Genomic DNA, 14363 nt, shown 5'->3' on the forward strand with positions numbered 1-14363 from the left:
TTAGAATCTTAACTTAATCACATTACATACAAACTCAATGACTGTTATCCCCAACCTATCTAGAAGTCCTTCTCCTATGGACTACCTTCCTATCCTAAAGCTTCACCATCTTGCATAATCACACTCCTCTTTATCTATAGCCAAGGTAGTTTCAATGTAAACAATTTATGCTGTCCTTCTCCAATTTTTCCTTATTAAAAAAATTCTTTGTTCTGGTTGGACATATTTCCAACTGCTATCTAGCCCTGCTACTGGCAATTACTGGAACTTATCCCAGGACCTGGTCCTTTTTCTGGCTAATGGATGAACAAATCCTTTTACATCAGAGATGCCTCAGTCTAGCTGAACACAGGGTTCTTTAAGTTTCAAAGATGACAAGAGGGACCCAAAGACTTTTCTAAAGAAAGACACAGGCATAAAAGACACTCTCTCCACTTCCTACATCCTGATTGTAACACCAAATTATAAGGATCATTTTATTCTGCATAAAACTTAACAATTTTAGTGGACAGACTGTTGGTTTTACCTATAGTAGTACTAATTTCTTTGTATCAATATGCATGTTTCTCAGTTTTAAATAAAGGTATCTATCTTTGGTGAACTCCTTAGGATTTACAGAGTAGATTTTACATTAGGCTTATTTTCAAAATTCTAGCATTGTAGTAGTTAATCCCTTAGCTTGAACCACCCCCATTCACATAGATTCACAGCAGGCCAAGCTCTTCCCTTGGATCACTGCTAACTTCCTCATGCTCTAAGAATTTCCTCTTCTAACACAACCAATTCAACACTTTTTTTTTTCAATAGTGTTGGAGATTGAACCAAGGGCCTTGCACATGCTAGTCAAGTACTCTACCACTGAGCTACATCCTCAGCTCCCAATTCACCAGTTCTACTCCACTCCTACACACCATTACCCTCTCCTTCCCCCCACCAAACACTCCAAGTAAAATATCTTTAATTAGTAAGGGTCAGAGGGAAAAGACAATTCAAGGCATCTTTGAGTTACCTTTCCAATTCCTCCCTCTTTTTTAGGCACCCCAAGTCCCTGCTCACCCAAAACTGCCCTTGAATCTCTAAAGCAGTTATTCCTAGGTTGAACAAAATTCAGCCCTTTCTGGTTCCTACTCCCTGAGGAGCATGCCAAATCTATCCAAGTACTCAGCAGTTCTAAAGCCTTCCATCTTTTAAGACCCTCTCTTCATATTTTTAAAGCCAAAAGATTGTAGTAATTCTCTTAAGCCACATTTCCAGCTTCATGCTTCTTCCCAGTGCAAAGCCAGGAGAGCAGGGTCTTCTCATCCATATTTACTGAACTGAATTACTAGACTGCTGTTCCAACTGTTTACCATTTCAAACCCAACACTGACTGTCTTTTCTCGGAGTAGCAAGGTTACTACATAATAAAAATGCCCTCCCCTCCTAAGGCAACTATTGTCAATTACTTCATTCTTTCCAATTACTGTCAATAAACCTTATGAACTAAAAACCAAGTGAAAACCTCACACACACAAAAACTCTCTCTCTCTCTCTCTCTATTAAGATTAAGAAGCTAAGTTTCAAGAAGGTAAAAGTAGTTGCCCACATCCTTTGCATAACAATTTTTTAAAAGTTCTTAGGATGTATGAGGTTCTGTGAGAAGTATGTTACTTGCAAAATCTATTTTAATCCTTGCAAAAGTATGAAAAAAAAATAGAACTGTAATCCCTTTTTATAGTGAGTAAATACACTTAAGTTAAAAAAAATAAAATTTCTGGCTCCCACTACAAGACTAGTAAGTGATACAGCTGTGATTCAAGCCCAGTCAGACCATATTCAGAGTTCAAGCTGTTAAAGGATAACTAAAACAAACAAAATAATGTATTTCTCATACAAACATAAAAATAAATGGCTTCGATTAATTTATTAAGTAACTGGGGAACAAATAAGATTTTCCAACTGGTTCAAAAAAGAATCAGAAGAGCAAACGCTTACATAGCCAGTGGAGAATACTGAAATAAATTAGCTTAAAACATACAAAACTGGCTTCTTCCAAATTAGAGCGAAAGAAACCAACTGTACTTCCAACCAATGAGCTTCCTTTGCACATCTAAGGACAAGAACAATTTACGTTGCCATCCATATTTTACAACTTAAAAAACTATGAAATAAATCCAAAGCAATGAAAGCTACAGATCCCAGAGAATCTGAAAACCAGGAAAACAGTTCTAAGTAGCACTTAGGTTTCTGCTGGAGGTACTTAGGAATCCTTTTGTTTCATTTCAGACTTTCTCAAGTTTTCCTTATACAGATCTTAAACACTCTGCATAATGTCTTTTCTCTTCTTTTAGATAAAGATCCACAGCTTCAAGATCTCTGACAAGAGGCTGAGGTACTCATAGATCAGCGGTAGAGCACAAAAGTTTTGAGGTCCTGAGTTTGATTCCTAGTACTGCAAAACAAAACAAAACAAAAAAGATCTCTGACAAGCACTAGAAAAAAAATAGTTCTCTCCATAAAACTCATCTTTCAGGGGCTGGGGATGTGGCTCAAGCGGTAGCGCGCTCGCCTGGTATGCATGCGACCCGAGTTCGATCCTCAGCACCACATACCAACAAAGATGTTGTGTCCGCCGAGAACTGAAAAATAAATATTAAAAATTCTCTCTCTCTCTCTCCTCTCTCACTCTCTCAAAAAAAAAAAAACTCATCTTTCACAAACACATACTAAGCCAGAAATTTAATTTATTGTGAATTTATATCTACATGCAGAAATAAATTAGGTCACAGGATGGTCAAGCCTCTGAAGAGATCAAAAACTAAAGAGGGTTTGATTTTACTGAACAATGATTGGAGAAACAGAACTGCTGTCTGAAGAATGAAACACAGTTAAATTGTTATTTTAAAATAACCAACCCAAAACAACTTAGTGTCTTTCTAATCAATTAAATGTCTTAACTTTTACCCTATGGTTTCTTCAATAAAAAGGCAATTTCCACTTTCAACAAGATCAAACAGATGGACCTTTTCCTACTGCTCTAGGTAACTACAATGGAAAAGAGTGGCGGCGATCATACATAAAACAAACATGAGAAGACTGAAGGAGAGAGAAGGCAGACCAGCCAGGGACTTGGGACCCATGGAACAACACTTCGGTGGGTTCCCTGGTTTTCTTTTTACATCATATACCACAAAGAGCAGAAGAAGCCAGGAATGCAGAAAGATAAATGGGGGAAGACAAAAGACCACTTTGGTTCTCTTAAGACAAAGGACTAAGAAAAGAGCAACACAGCAAGACAGAAAACTTTCAGGTAATAAACTGAATTCCAGTCCAAGAAAAAAGTTAAAGAAAAAATCTGTGGCCACCCACGCCAGGCTTCCAATTTTCTCCAATCCCTGCCCCTGCCATAAAGTGACTGTGGAAACCACCTGTAGGGTCTGTATTTCTATCCATCCCACTGGAGTGGTTCAGAGGAGCCCTAAGCTTTCACCCCTGCCCAGGGGTAACAAGGTCATCCCCTCCCAGTGGTGTCAGCAAAGGCCACATACAGGACAGTAATGAGACAGGGTTGAATCATGGAGGTCTAAAGAGGAGCTGAAAATCCCACCCCTACCACCAAGAAGTCCTGCTTTTTGTTAGTGGACCAACTCCTCAAAAGCACAACATAACACAAATTACCCAAAATTAAATAGATAATTTGAATAGCCATTAACTATTAAGGAAACTGAACTTATAATTTTAAAGTTTTAAAAAAAAAAAATCTGGCCCAGATCACTTCATCATAGAATTTTATCAAATGTTTAAAGGAAAATTAAAGCCAACTCTCTTAGGAAACAAAAGCTGAATTGGAAGCACTTCTCTATCCATTTTATGAAGTTTGTATTATCCTGATACAAAAAAAAACAGAAAAAGACTATGCAAAAGAAAAATATCTACAGACCATTACCTGAAGATAGACACAAAAATACTCAACAAAGTATTAAAAGAATTCCACAGTATATTAAAAACTGAATTTAATCAGGGATATAAAGCTGGTTCATTCAAACATCAATCTAATCCACCCAAGGGAAAAAAAAATCACATAATCATGCCAACTGACAAGAAAAATGATTTTTAAAAAGTCATTACTTACTCATGAGAACAACTCTCAGAAAATACTGAAATAACGAGGAACTTTCTCAAGTAGATAATGAGCATTTACAATTTACAGCAAACATTATTACATTCAGTGATAAAAGACCAAATGCATAATGCACCCCCACACTCACTACCAGGAATAAGGTAAACAAGTTCATTCTTACCACTCTAATTCAACATAGTATTATAAGTTCTAGCCAATGCAAGAAGGCAAGAAAAGGAAGTAAGTCATACATAAATGAAGGGTCCCTGTCTGCAGATGATATGATGGTTCACACAGACATACTAAAGAAATTTACCCTGAAAATCTCCTAGAACTAAGTTAATTCAGCAAGGTTACAGGTACAAGATAAACACTAAAAAATCAACTTTATTTCACATGAAAAAAAAACCAAGAGTGGGAGAAAAAATTTTGCAAATCCTATGGACTTATATCTAGAACACTGTAAATGGAGAACTCCTATAAATCAATAATAAAAAGGCAAATAATCCAATTAAAAATGGGTAAGGAATATGAATAACATATCTACAAAGAAAAGGTAAAAATGTAAACAAGCATATGAAAACATGCTTGACATAATTTACCATCAGGCAAATCAAAACCACAAGAGGTATCATCATACATCCACCAGGATGATATAACTTCTCCAGAATGGCTCTGATCAAAAAGATAGATAATAAATAACAAGTGTTTGGGGAGAACCTTTAGGCAATGCTGCTAGGATAGTAAAATCATACAGCCACTCTGGAGAACACTCTGGTAGTTCCTCAAAAGGTTAAACATAGTTACCCAATGACCCAACTACCCACTCCTAGATATATATACAAGAATGAAAACTTATAATTATATAAAACTTATACATGAATGTTCATGGAAGCATTATTCTTTTTTATAATTTTTTTTTTGTAGAGACAGAGAAGAGAGAATCTTTTTTGTAGATGGACACAACACAATGCCTTTTTTTTTTTATGTGGTGCTGAGAATCGAACCCAGGTCCCGCCTGTGCTAGGTGAGCGCTCTACCACTGAGCCAGAATCCCAGCCCTATGGAAGCATTATTCTTAACAGCCAATAAGTGGAAACAACTCAAATGTCCATCAACTCATAGTGCCAAACCATCTTCCTGCCTCAGCCTCCCAATAAATAAAATGTGCCCTATCTATATAATAAATTATTTGGTCACAAAAAAGAATTAAGTACTGTTACACATGATACCACATAGAAGAACCCTGAAAACACCATGCTAAGTAAAAGACACAGTGGAGAAGATACCACATATTATATGATTCCACTTAGAAGAAATGTCAAAATAGGTACACACAGAGAGGTGGAGCAGACTGGGGTTGCCTAGGGCAAAGGAGAGTCTGGAGGAGGGAGGACTAAGAATTAGATGTCACTTCTAATGAATGTGAGGGTTTGCAGGATAATAAAAATGTTTTAAAATTGATTTTGATAATTATACAACTCAATGAATATACTAAAATCATTGACAATCTCCAAATGGCTGCCTTATAGAAATTGACAAACTGATTCTAAAATTTCTGTGGATTTGCAGGAACTTAGAATATATAAGACAATGTTGAAAATGAAGAACAAAGTAGGACAGGTACTTTCTGTTTTCAAAACTTCCTACCAAACAATGGCAATCAAAATGGTTGGTATTGGGCTGGGGTTGTGGCTCAGCCGTACAGCAGTCGCCTAGCACGTTTGAGGCCCTCAGTTAGATCCTCAGCACCACATATAAACATATAAAATAAAGGTATTTTATTTTACGTGTCCACCTACAACTAAAAAAAAAAAATTAAAACAAAAAAGATAGTTGGTATTGTCATAAGGATAGATGCATCAATGGAATAGAAGTGAGATTTCAGAAATATATCCATGAGTCTTTATGCAAATACCACATAGTTCAACAGTTGCACACTTGGATATTTATCTCAGAGAAGTAGTACACTGTCACACAAAGACCTGTACCCAAATGTTCACAGCATATTTATTCCTAACAGCCAAACACTAGAAATAATTCAGATGTCCTTCAATGGGTATTTCCTTATGAAGGAATATTAAGGATACTGAGGAATATTAAGGACAAAAAAAAGAACAAAACTATTGATTCATGTAATAACTTTAATTCCAGGAAATTATGTTAAGTGAAAAACACCAATTCCCAAGAATTGTATACTGTATAACTCCATTTATATAACATTCTTCTAATGACAAAAATGTAGATTAGACTATTTTAATCTATAATTATAGATTCATGTTTACCAGGTCAGGGAAAGGAAGGTTGTAACTAAAAAAAGGGCACAATAAAAAATCCTGTGACAAAATTTTTCTGTATCTTAGCTGTATCAATGTCAATGTCCTGGTTGTAATTACCACTGAGAAAAACTGGGCAAAGGGGTCATGGCATCTCTTTGTACTATTTCTTACAACTGCATGGGACTCTACAATGATCTCAAAATAAGCCTTAGAAAAGGAGAAAGAGAAAGAGAAAGAGAGAGAGAGAGAGAGAGAGAGAGAGAGAGAGAGAGAGAGAGAGAGAGAGAGAGAGAAAATGTCCCTAAACTCTACAGTTTGACAAATCCAGGTAAACAGAACATTACTATTTCTTTTTTTTTCTTCTTCTTCTTTTATTTATTTCATTTCATTTTTTATTTGAGAAGATGGGGTCTTGCTATGTTGCCAAGGTTGGTCTCCAACTCATGGTGCCAAAGTATCTTCCTGCCTCAGCCTCCCAAGTGCTGGGACTATAGGCTAAGGCCACTGCACCAAGATCTGATTATTACTACTTTCTAAAAGGAGATGGGTAAGAGGAAGAGAAAAAGGGAGAAGAGAGAGGAGGAGGGGAGAAGGAAAGGGTGTAGGAGGACAGGGAAAAACAGAAGGGGTGAGATTTTCAAACATTGTGATTTTAGGAAATTATCAAGTTTCTTTATCTGTAAAGCACAGATTAATATCCAATTCAGTGATAGGCTGAATAACTCAAAATATATCCACACCCCAATCCCTGAAAGACATAAATGTTACTTATGTATGGGGGGGAGAAACTTATTTATATAAGTAATAACTATTTTTGCAATGGGGGATTATTTTTAAATTATCAGGGTGGGCCCTAAATACAATTCACATAAAGTACATCCTTTTAAGAGGAAGGCAAAGGGAGACTTGACTGCAGACAGAGGGGAGAAAGGGAATGTCACCTTAGAGGCAGAGGCTACATCGATGCAGCCATAAACCATGGAATGCCAGTTGTCACCAGAGCCTAGAAGAGGTCAGGAGTGACTCTCCTCTAGAGCCTCTGGAGGAGGCAAGGCCCTCCTATACTTCAATCTCAGTTGATTGATACTGATTTCAAAATTTCTTATCTCCAGAACTCTGACTAAATAAATTTCTGTTGTTTTAAGCCACTAGGTTTGTGGTAATTTATTATTGCAGCCATAGGAAACTAATATAAATATCTACCCATCTCCTAGAAATGCTGGGAAAAGTAAATAAGTATGTATGGAAAAGGCCCCTGAGGAGTCTACAGTACAACTGGGAAAATCAGACACAATTTTGGAGTCATTAATTCAAAATAAGAATACAACAGCTCAAATTTTTTAACAGCTAAAAAATTCTAGATTATTTTATATATATCTTTGGGAATACTTATACCTAATGTAAACTCAGTTCTCTGAAGATCAGCCACTCAACAGACAAGAACTATTTATCACAGTAGCAAAAATAAGAGTCAATCTTGATTAACTCTGACTTCTAATATATTTCTTCTCTGAAGGAAAGAGAAGCTCAATTGAACTGGTTTCATGCCTACCATATTTTAACAAAATGAGGTCATTCTGGCACTGCCTGGACTACTCTAGATTATTTCAATTCTCCTTTTCTTCACACTCATTCTTACAAAACAAAGCAAACATAATTCATCCTTTACTTTAATCAATCGGTTTTAATGAACAACCACATTTAAAATACAACTTAAGCCCACCACCTCTTACCAGAGGCTAGACAGGAACCGCTGCGCCCCACCTCCTTGGGAGCCAGGAACCACAGCGCCTGCACAAAGAAGAACACCACACTGTGGGTCTCTATCCACCAACCTGTGGCTACACCCAAACCACCTCCATCTTGGGACACTGCAGCCATAGCCACAGCCCTTGTCACATGTAATCTCCACCATGGGACAATGGACAGGGCCAGAGGCAGCTGCCCACTGGAGCACCACACACCACAGTATGCCATCACTGAATAGGCCACCCAACGCATCATACAGCCCATCCTTCCAGCCACATCTCTGAAAGCAGTTACCTCCATCTTGGGACACCTCCACTGCTATCTTGGGTTACCTCCACTGCCACCTCCACCACCTTTAGTTGGGGCAGATTCCATCTTGGGACACTGACTGAGACCTGGAAGTCCAACAGCAAGCTATCTACAGTCTTGATGCCACTGCCACCACCAACTAGGGCTGTGGCCGCTTCCATCTAGGGGCAACAACCAGGACCTGGAAGACCATCACCAAGGTCCCTGTGGGCCCATTTGCATCAGAGTATCCCTACTAGATGTGCTGACAGTCACAATCCCGTTGTGGAGGGGACAGGGAGCCTTGCATGAGGTTGCCTCTTTTTTTTTTCTTTTATCTTCTCCTGCTAAACAACCAACTTCTTTTGATTCCCCTTTCACTTATCCTATAATCTAATACCTCTATATTCTTACATGTTGATGATTCTACCTCATCAACATCACATCCTACCCCACCCCTTCTCTTCCCAACCACCACTAGAAACTGTAAACCCTTATGCAAACCTACTGGCTATATGGTAGAAGATAATCGTACTCGTCTTGTGATGGCAAAACTGTCAGTATCTAAATAGAAGCTAATTGATTTATGGCTGTGTATTAGTTGCACTGGGTGCTATAAACATTGATGTCCCCCTTAAAGGTGAGGTATTTGTAACCTGCAGGGTCACTACAAGATTATAGGGTAAAAACTACAATACTGCAAGACAGGAAGACACATAGACAACATGAAAATACAACAGAGGAAAATGCCCCAAACAAACCAAGATACTTTAATAATAGAATCCATTGACAGCTCAGTAGATGAAATAACAGAGAAGGTGTTCAGAATGTACATAATTAAAATGATCTGGGAATCAAAGAATGAGCTAAGAGAGCAAATACAGGCAAAAACTGACCACTCCAACAAAGACATAAGACAGCAAATACAGGCAGCAAAGATTAATTCAAGAAAGGGATAGAGATTTTGAAAAATAATCCAAATAGAAATCCTTGAAATGAAGGAAACAATAAACCAAGTTTAAAAAAAAAATAGAAAGCATCACCAACAGACTAAATCACTTGGAAGACAGAACCTCAGACAACGAAGACAAAATAAACAATATTAAAAATAAAGTTGACCACACAGTGAAAATGGTAAGAAACCATGAATAGAACATCCAAGAATTATGAGATAACATCAAAAGACCAAATCTAAGATCTATTGGGATAGAGGAAGGAACAGAGTTTCAAACCAAAGGAATGCACAATCTCTTCAATGAAATAATATCAGAAAAATTCCCAAACATAAAGAATGAATTGGAAAATCAAATACAAGAAGCTTACAAATGTACAAAACTACAACAGATCTACACCAAGGCACATTATAATGAAAATGACTAGCATACAGAATAACGATAAAATTTTAAAGGCCACAAGAGAGAAGAATCAGATTATGTATAGAGGAGACCAATACAGATCTCAGCAGATTTTTCAGCCCAGTCCCTTAAGGAAAGGAGATCCTGGAACAACATATACCAAGCACTAAAAGAAATGGATGCCAATCAAGAATCTTATATCCAGCAAAATTAAACTTCAGAGTTAATGACGAGATAAAAAACCTTCCATGATAAAACAAAAGTTAAAGAATTTACAGCAAGAAAGCCTGCACTACAGAACACTCTTAGCAAATATTCCATAAGGAGGAAATGAAAAAGAATAATGAAAATCTGCAAAGGGAGGGAACTACACTAAAGAAAAAGCCAATCAAGTCAAGTTAAAAACCAAAAATAAACCAGAATGACTGGGAATGGAAAACATATTTCAATAATGGCCTAAACTCATCAATTAAAAAAACACAGACTACCAGATTGGATTTAAAAAAAAAAAAAAAAGACCCAACAATACGCATCCTTCAAGAGACTCATCTCACAGGAAAAACATCCACAGACTGAAGGTGAAAGGATGGGGAAAAAACTTATCACTCACATGGAGCGCATAAACCAGCAGGGATTTCCATCCTCATATCATATAAAGTAGACTTCAAACCAAAGTTAGTGAAAAGGGATAAAGGACATTTCATACTACTCAAGGGAATCATACCTCAACAAGATATAAATATCTATGCCCCAAACAATGAAGCATCTATGTATATCAAACCAACCCTTCTCAGCTGCAAGAATCAAATAGACCACAACACAATAATACTGAGTGACTTCAGCATACCTCTCTCACCACTGAATAGATCTTCCAAACAAAAACTAAACAAAGAAACTACAGAATTCAATAAAACAATTATTTAGACTTAACAGATGTACATAGAATATTCCACCCATCAACAAGCAAATACATTTTTTTCTCAGCAGCACATGGATCCTTCTCCAAAAGACATTATGTCACAAAGCAAGTCTTAGCAAATATAAAAAAACAGAGATATTACCCTGCATTCTATCTGACCATAATGAAATGAAATTAGATATGAATGATAAAACAAAAAATAAAAGCTACTCCAACACCTGGAAACTAAATAATATGCTACTCATCAGGGAGGAGATAAAAAAATTCTTAGAGGTAAGTGAAAACCCTGATACTACGTATCAAAATCTCTGGGATACTATGAAGGCAGTGCTAAGAGGAAAGTTTATTGCATTAAACTCATTCATTAAAAGAAGAAAAAGTCAACAAATAAATGACTTAACATTTCATCGAAAAGCCCAAGGAAAGTAAGAACAAACCAACACCTAGTAGAAGATAGGAAATAATTAAAATCAGGGCTGAAATCAATAAAATTGAATCAAAAGAATTCAAAACATTGACAAAACAAAAAACTAGTTCTTTGAAAAAATAAATAAAATTGACAAACCCTCAGCCACCCTAATAAAAAGAGGGAGAAAGAAAACTCAAATTACTAAAATTCATGATGAAAAAGGAAATATCACAACAGACACTACTGAAATACAAAAGACAATTAGAAACTATTTTGAAAATTTATATTCCAGTAAAATAACATTGAAGACACCAATAAATTTCTAGAGGCAACTGATCTACCCAGACTGAACCAAGAGGACATATGCAATTGAAACAGATCAATTTCAATAAGGAAATAGAAGATGCCATCAAAAGCCTACCAACTAAGAAAAGCTCAAGACCAGACGAATTCTCAGCCCAGATATACAAGACCTGCAAAGAATAATTAATACCAATACTCCTCAAATTATTCCATGAAATAGAAAAGGAGGAAACCTTCCCAAACTTATTCTATGAGCATAGTATCATCCTGATACTAAAACCAGACAGACACAAATCAAGGAAAGAAAATTTCAGACCAATATCCCTGATGAACATAGATGGAAAAATTCTCAATAAAATTCTAGCAAGTTACATACAAAAACATATTTAAAAAATAGTGAAACATGATCAAGTGGTGTTCATCCCAGGGATGCAAGGATGGTTCAACATACAGAAATCAATAAATGTAATTCATCACGTCAAAAGACCTAAAGATAAGAATCATATGATTATATCAATTGATGCACAGAAAGCATTTGACAAAATGCACCCTTTTATGTTCAAAACACCAGAAAAACAAGGGATAGTAGGAACATACCTCAACATTATAAAAGATATCTATGCTAAACCCAAGGCCAACACCATTCTAAATGGAGAAAAAACTGTTTCCAGTTTTTCTGGAAAACATTCCCTCTAAACACTGGAACAAGCCAGGGATGCCTTCTTTCACCACTTCTACTCAGCATAGTCCTTGAAAGTCCAGCCAAAGCAATTAGATGAAAGAAATTAAAGGGATATGAATAGGAAAAGAATCTAAACTACCACTATTTGCTGAAGACATGATTCTATACTTAGAGAATCCAAAAAAATTCCACAAGAAAACTTCTAGAATTGAAAAATGAATTCAACAATGTAGCAGGATATAAGATCAATATCCATAAATCAGATGCATTTCTATACATCAAGTGATGAATCCTCTAAAAGAGAAATTAGGAAAACTATCCCATTCACAATAGTCTCAAAAAAAAATAAAATATTTCAGAATCAATTTAACAAAACAGGTAAAAGACCCCTACAATGAAAACTACAGAATACTAAAGAAAAAAAACTGAAGAAGACCTTAGAAAATGGAAAGATCTCCCCTCTTCTGAGATAGGCAGAATTAATATTGTCAAAATGGCCACACCACCCAAAGTGCTTATCAGATTCAATGCAATTCCAATTAAAATCCCAACATCATTCCTTATTGATATATAAAAAACAATCATGAAATTTATTTGAAAAAAATAAGAGACCCAGAATAGCCAAGCAATCCTTAGCAAGAAGAGTGAGGTAGGTGGCATCACTATACCAGACCTTAAACTATACTACAAAGCTATAGTAACAAAAATGGCATGGTATTGGCACCAAAATAGACACATAGACCAATGATACAGAATAGAGACAAACCCACATAAAGTTATCTCATATGAGACAAAGGTGTCAAAAACACACATTGGCGAAAAGATAGCCTCTTCAACAAATGGTGCTGGGAAAACTGGAAATCCATATGATACAAAATGAAGCTAAACTCCTCTCACCATGCACAAAACTCAACTCAAAGTGGATCAAGGACCTACGAATTAGACCAGAGACCCTGCGCCTAAAAGAAGAAAAAGTAGGCCCAAATCTTCACCATGTTGGCTTAGGGTCTGACTTCCTTAACAAAACTCATACTATAACACAAGAAATAAAATCAAGAATCAATAAATGGGATTGATTCAAACTAAAAAAAGCTTCTTCTCAGCAAAAGGAACAATCAATGAGGTGAAGAGAGAGCCTACATTTGGGGAGCAAATTTTTGCCACACAACACACAACAGATACAGCACTAATCTCATGGATATAGAAAGAACTCAAAAAACTTAACACCAAAAAAACAAACAACCCAATCAATAAAGGGGCTAAGGAGCTGAACAGACACTTCTCAGAAGAAGATATACAATCAATTAACAAATATATGAAAAAATGTTCAACATCCCTAGCAATTAAAGAAGCATAAATCAAAACTGCTCTAAGATTTCATTTCACTCCAGTCAGAATAGCAGTTATCAAGAATATAAACAACAATAAGTGTTGGCAAGGATGTGGGGGGAAAAGCACACTCATACACTGCTGGTGGAACTCCAAATTGGTGCAGCCAATCTGGAAAGCAGTATGGAGATTCCTTAGAAAACTTGGAATGGAACCACCATTTGACCCAGCTATCCCACTCCTTGGTCTATACCCAAAGGACTCAAAAACAGCATACTATAGTGATGCAGCCACATCAATGTTCATAGCAGCATAATTCACATTAGCCAAACTGTGTAATCAACCTAGATGCCTATCAATAAATAAATGAATGGATAAAGAAACTGTGGTAAATATACACACAATGGAATATTACTCAGCAATAAAAGACAATAAAATTGTGGCATTTGCATGTAAATGGATGGAGTTGGAGAATATAATGCTGAGTAAGCCAATACCAAAAACCCAGAGGCCGAATGTTTTCTCTGATAAGTGGATGCTAATCCTTAATGGGGTGTAGGGGGCATGGTATGAGTGAAGGAAGTTTGGATAGGGCAAAGGGGAAGGAGGGACATGGGGGTAGGTAAGGAAGTGAAAGGAGACGAACATCATTACCCTAGGTACATGTATGATTGCATGAATGATGTGATCCTACTTTGGGTACAACCAGAGAGGTCAAAACTTGTGCTCTGTTTGTGTATGATGAATCGAAGAGCATTCTGTGTCATATATAACAAACACATTAACATTTATTAGAACAAATAAATAAAATTATATATATTAAAAATAAAAATTAAAAATAAAATACAACTTAAGTTTAAATTTAACTTAAATCTGTAGTTACATTATATTAATTATTATTGTAGTTACAAGTATATTATCCCAGTAATTCATGCTCTCTAGTCTGAGCAA

General features: G+C 36.3%; 1 protein-coding gene across 14 annotated transcripts in view; it reads right to left on the reverse strand.

Annotated features, from left to right (window-relative positions):
- Lclat1 (lysocardiolipin acyltransferase 1) overlaps window positions 1-14363 on the reverse strand; it is a 175894-nt gene that overhangs the window by 153959 nt on the left and 7572 nt on the right. For 4 of the 14 annotated variants that reach the window (XM_078029443.1, XM_021724556.3, XM_078029440.1 and 1 more), the window contains exon 2: window positions 8112-8169. The exons of the other annotated variants lie outside the window; for them this stretch is intronic. The gene's annotated coding sequence lies outside the window, so the exon portion shown is untranslated. The remainder of the gene's footprint in view (window positions 1-8111; window positions 8170-14363) is intronic. 14 annotated transcript variants of the gene reach the window in all.

The sequence above is a fragment of the Ictidomys tridecemlineatus genome, chromosome 12, assembly GCF_052094955.1.
Source record: "Ictidomys tridecemlineatus isolate mIctTri1 chromosome 12, mIctTri1.hap1, whole genome shotgun sequence".
Classification (NCBI taxonomy): Eukaryota; Metazoa; Chordata; class Mammalia; order Rodentia; family Sciuridae; genus Ictidomys; species Ictidomys tridecemlineatus.